Source organism: Phocoena phocoena, chromosome 5 (genome assembly GCF_963924675.1).
Source record: "Phocoena phocoena chromosome 5, mPhoPho1.1, whole genome shotgun sequence".
Lineage (NCBI taxonomy): Eukaryota > Metazoa > Chordata > Mammalia > Artiodactyla > Phocoenidae > Phocoena > Phocoena phocoena.
Genome location: NC_089223.1, coordinates 6772928 through 6778722, shown reverse-complemented (window position 1 = coordinate 6778722; position 5795 = coordinate 6772928). Strand labels below are relative to the sequence as shown.

The 5795-nt window shown below is 36.4% G+C and overlaps 1 pseudogene; it reads left to right on the top strand.

Moving 5' to 3' along the window:
- The first annotated feature begins 4902 nt into the window (after positions 1-4902).
- Positions 4903-5484, top strand: LOC136123617 (small ribosomal subunit protein eS7-like; annotated as a pseudogene).
- Positions 5485-5795: the final 311 nt, after the last annotated feature.

Below are 5795 nucleotides of genomic sequence, written 5' to 3'. Positions count from 1 at the left end.
CATTCCTTCCTCTGCAATTTTTTGGATAAGTTTGAGAGGGGTAAGTGTTTACTCTTCGCTAGATGTTTGGTAGAATTCACCTGTGAAAGAATCTGGTTGTGAAATTTTGTTAGGATTATTTTTAAATAACTGATCCAATTTTATCACTGATAATTCATCTGTTCAGGTTTCTATTGCTTCCTGTTTCAGTCTAAAAAGACTATACATTTATAGGAATTTGTCCATTTCTTCTAGGTTGTCCATTTTATTGATGTATAATTGTTCATAGTAATCTCTTAATGATCCTTTGTATTTCCATGCACTTTTAACTATTACTTTTTAATTTCTGATTTTGCTTATTTGGGCCATCTTTTTCTTGATCAGTTTGGCTAAAGGTTTATTGATTTTGTTTTCTGCAGAGAACCAGCTCTTAGTCTCATTGACCTTTTCTATTGTATTTTTCAGTCTCTATTTCATTAATGTCTGCTCTATCTTAATTATTTCTTTCCTTCTACTAACTATGGGTTTTGTTTGTCTTTATCTTTCTAGTTTCTTTAGGTATAAGTTTAGATTGTTTACTTAAGATTCTTCTGTCTCCTGAGGTAGGATTGTATTGCTATAAACTTCCCTCTTAGAACTGCTTTTGCTGAATCCCCTAGATTCAGGATCATTGCATTTTCATTTTCATTCGTCTCCAAGTTGTTTTATTGCTTCTTTTATTCCTTCAGTCACAATTAATTGATTAGCAACATATTGTTTATCCTCTACATGTTTTGAGTTTGTTGCAGTTTATTTTTTTCTTGTAGTTGATATCTGGTATAATAACATTGTGGTTGGAAAAGAAACTTGATATGAGTTCATTTTTTTTTTAACATCTTTATTGGAGTATAATTGCTTTAGAATTGTGTGTTAGTTTCTGCTGTACAAAAAAGTGAATCAGCTATATGTATACATATATCCCCATATCCCCTCCCTCGTGAGCCTCCCTCCCACACTCCCTATCCCACCTCTCTAGGTTGTCACAAAGCATTGAGCTGATCTCCGTGTGCTATGCAGCAGCTTCCCACTAGCCATCCATTTTACATTTGGTAGTGTATATATGTCAATGTTACTCTCTCACTACGTCCCAGCTTTCCCATCCCCACCGTGTCCTCAAGTTTGTTCTCTACATCTGCATCTTTATTCCTGCCCTGCAACTAGGTTCATCAGTACCATTTTTTAGATTCCATATATGTGTGTTATCATATGGTATTTGTTTTTCTCTTTCTGACTTACTTCACTCTGTATGACAGACTCTAGGTCCATCCACCTCATTACAAATAACTCAATTTCATTCCTTTAATGGCTAATATTCCATTGTATATATGTGCCACATCTTCATTATCCATTCATCTGTCGATGGACATTTAGGTTGTTTCCATGCCCTGGCTATTGTAAATAGTGCTGCAACAAACATTTTGGTACATGTATCTTTTTGAATTATGTTTTTCTTAGGGTATATACCCAGGAGTGAGATTGCTGTGTCACATGGTAGTTCTATTTTTAGCTTTTTAAGGAACCTCCATAATGTTCTCCATAGTGGTTATACCAATTTACTTTCCCACCAACAGTGTAGGAGGATTCGCTTTTCTCCACACCCTCTCCAAGATTTATTGTTTGTAGACTTTCTGATGATGTGCATTCTGACCCATGTGAGGTGATACCTCATTGTAGTTTTGATTTGCATTTCTTTAATAATTAGTGATGATAATCATCTTTTCATGTGCCTATTGGTTACCTGTATGCCTTCTTTGGAGAAATGTCTATTTAGGTCTTCTCCTCATTTTTCTATTGGGTTGTTTTTTGTTTTTGTTTTTGTTTTTGTTTTTGAGTTGTATGAGCTGTTTGCATACTTTGGAGTTAAGCCCTTGTCAGTCACATCATTTGCAAATATTTTCTCCCAGTCCATAAGTTATCTTTTCATTTTGTTTATGGTTTCCTTTGCTATTCAAAACTTATAAGTTTGATTATGTCCCATTTGTTTATTTTTGCTTTTATTTCTATAGTCTTGGGAGACTGAACCAAGAAAACACTGGTGTTATTCTTGTCATAGAGTGTTTTACCTATGTTCTTTTCTAGGATTTTAATGATGTCATGTCTTATATTTAAGTCTTTAAGCCATTTTGAGTTTATTTTTCTCTATGGTGTGAGGGTATGTTCTAACTTCATTGATTTGCATGTGGCTCTCCACGTTTCCCAACACCACTTGCTAAAGAGACTGTTTTTTCCTCATCACATGTTCTTACCTCCTTTGTTGAAGATTAATTGACCGTAAGAGTGTGGGTTTATTTCTGGCCTCTCTATTCTCTTCCATTGATCCATATGTCTTTGTGCCAATTCCACACTGTTTTGATTACTGTAGATTTGTCTGAAATCTGGGAGGGTTATGCCTTCTGCTTTGTTCTTTTTCCTCAGGATCGCTTTGGCAATTCTGGGTCTTTTATGGTTTCATATAAATTTTAGGATTATTTGTTCTAGTTCTGTGAAAATATGTCATGGGTAATTTGGTAAGGATCACATTAAATCTGTAGATTGCTTTGGGTAGTATTGCCATTTTAACAATATTAATTCTTCCCATCCAAGAGCATGAGATATCTTTCCATTTCTTTTAATCATCTTCAGTTTCTTTTATTAATGTTTTGTAGTTCTCAGCATATAAATCTTTCACCTCCTTAGTGAGGTTTATTCTTAAGTATTTATTTCTTTGGATGAAATTTCAAAAGGGGTTGTTTTATTTACATTGCATTTCTGATATTTCATTGTTAGTGTTAAGAAATGCAACTGATTTCTGTATGTTAATCTTGTATCCCGCTACCTTGCTGAATTTATTTATCAGTTCTAGTAGTTTTTGTGTGGAGTTTTTAGGATTTTCTCTATATAGTATCATGTTATCTGCATATAATGACAATTTTACATTTTCCCTAACAATTTGAATACCTTTTATTTCTTTTTTTTGTCTGATTGCTGTGGCTAGGGATTTGAATACTGTGCTGAATAAAAGTGGTGAGAGTGGGCATCCTTGACTTGTTCCAGATTTTAGTGAGAAGGCTTTCAGCTTTTCACCATTTAGTATTATATTGGCTGTGGGTTTGTCATAAATAGCTTTTATTATGTTGAGATATGTTCCCTCTATACCCACTTTCATAAGTTTTTATATATATATATTGGAGTATAGTCAATTTACAATGTCATAAAGGTTTTTTATCATGAATGGTTGTTGAATTTTATCAAATGCTTTTTCTATAACAGATGTCCTTTTAGCATTTCTTGTAAAGCTGGTTTGACGGTGTTAAACTCTTTTAGTTTTTAGTTGTCTGTAAAACTTTTGAACTATAGATCAAATCTGAATAAAAGCCTTGCCTGGTATAATATTTTTGGTTGTAGATTTTTCCCTTTCATCACTTTAAAAATATTGTGCTGTTCGCTTCTGTCCTGCAGGGTTTCTACTGAAATGTCAGTTGATAGCCTTATGGAAGTAACCTTGTACATAACGTGTTGATTTTCCCTTGCTGCTTTTAATATTCTCTCTTTATTTTCAATTTTTGCCATTTTAATTGCAATGTGTCCCAGTGTGGCCCTCTTTAGGTTAATCCTGAATGGGATTCTCTGCACCTCCTGAACCTGGGTTTCTGTTTCCGTTCCCAGGTTAGGTAATATTTCACCTATTATCTCTTAAAATATCCTCTCTGCCCCTTTTACTTCTCTCTTCTCCTCTGGGACCCATATAAGGTGAATAAAAGTTGTGTTTGATGTTGTCCTAGAGTTCTCTTAAACTGTCCACATTTCTTTTTATTCTTTTTTCTGTTTTTCTTCAGCTTCGGTGATTTCCACTACCCTATCTTCCAGCTTGCTGATCCATTCTTCTGTATCATATAGTTGATTGTTGATTTATTTTAGTGTATTTTTAATTTCAATTATTGTACTCTTTATCTCTGCTAGGTTCTTCTTTATGTTTTCTAACTCTTTGTTAAACATTTCTAACTTCTCACTCTGTTCATCTAATCTTCTTTTGAGTTCTTTGAGCATCTAATCTTCTTTTGAGTTCTTTGAGCATCTTTGCAATCACTACCTTGAACTCTTATCTGGTAGATTTCCTATCTCCATTTCAGTTAGCTCTTCTTCTGCAGTTTTATCTTGTTCTCTCATTTGGAATATAGTCCTCTCTTGCCTTATTTTGCCTAATGAAAAATTTTTTTATTTATTTGATAGGTTGGTTACATTTCCTGACCTTGGAGAAGTGGTCTTTTGTAGGAGATGTCCGATGTGTCTCAGCAGCACACTCCCACCTGGTTATTAGAGCTATATACTCTAGGAGTGCCCTCTACATGGTAGAATGAGCTCTCAAAAGTGACTGCTGCCAGCCTCTGGTGTCCCTATGGTGAGCACCAGTTTCCTCCTGCTTGTCCAGGTGGTTCTCCAAGATAAGCAAGTGAGTTTGACCCAGGCTCTTTTCAAATTACTGCTTCTTTCCTGGGTCCTGAAGCATGTGAGATTTTTGTGTGCACCCTTTGAGAGTGGAACCTCTATTTCCCACCCTCTGGGTTTCCTGAAAGTAAGCCCTGCTGGCCTTCAAAGTCAAATGTTCTGGGAGCTCACATTCCCAGTGAGGACCTTTACACTGGGGAGCCCAATGTGGAGCTCAGACCCATCGCTCCTTGAGGAAAACCTCTGCAATTGTAATTATCCTCCCATTTGTGGGTTTCCTATTAGGCATATGGGTCTTAACTATACCTCATCTCCACTCCTCCTACTCATCCCCTTGTGGTTCTTTCTTTATATCTTTAGTTGTAGAAGATCTTTTCTGCCAGCTTTCCAGCAGAAAACTAGCCTCTACTAGAGTCAGCAGTGGCAATGAATGTTGGCCACGTCATCAAGGTCCCGGCCATGTTCAGTTCCAGCACAAAGATCGTGAAGCCCAATGGTGAGAAGCCAGATAAGTTCAAGTCAGGCATCTCCCAGGCCCTCCTGGAGCTGGAGATGAACTCAGACCTTAAGGCCCAGCTGCGGGAGCTGAACATCATGGCAGCCAAGGAAATTGAAGTTGGTGGTGGTCGGAAAGCTATCATAATCTTTTTTCTTTTTCCTCAACTGAAATCTTTCCTGAAAATCCAGGTTCGGCTAGTGCGTGAGTTGGAGAAGAAGTTCAGAGGGAAGCACGTTGTCTTTATTGCTCAGAGGAGAATTCTGTCTAAGCCAACTTGAAAAAGCCATACAAAAAATAAGCAAAAACGTCCCAGGAGCACACTGACAGCTGTGCATGATGCCATCCTGGAGGACTTGGTTTTCCCAAGTGAGATTGTGGGCAAGAGAATCTGCGTGAAGCTGGATGGCAGCTGACTCATAAAGGTTCATTTGGATAAAGCACTGCAGAACAATGTGGAACACAAAGTTGAAACGTTTTCTGGTGTCTATAAGAAGCTCACGAGCAAGGATGGTAATTTTGACTTCCCAGAGTTTCAGTTGTAAAAAAAATAACTAAATAAAATATCATTCACAATAAAAAAAAAAAAGGTGCTCTGTAAATAGTTGTAATTTTTGTGTGCCTATGGAAGGAGGTGAATTCAGGGTCTTCCTGCTCTGCCATCTTGGCCACTTTTCTCAATGTTCTTATCTAGGACTTTTACAGTTTTTGTTTTACATTTAAGTATTTAATCTATTTTGAGTTGATATATGTAGTGGTGTAAGATAGAGGTCCAATTTTATTCTTTTGCCTGTGATTATCCAGTTTTCCCAACACCATTTATTGAAGAGATCATGAATTCCCCACTGAGTATTCT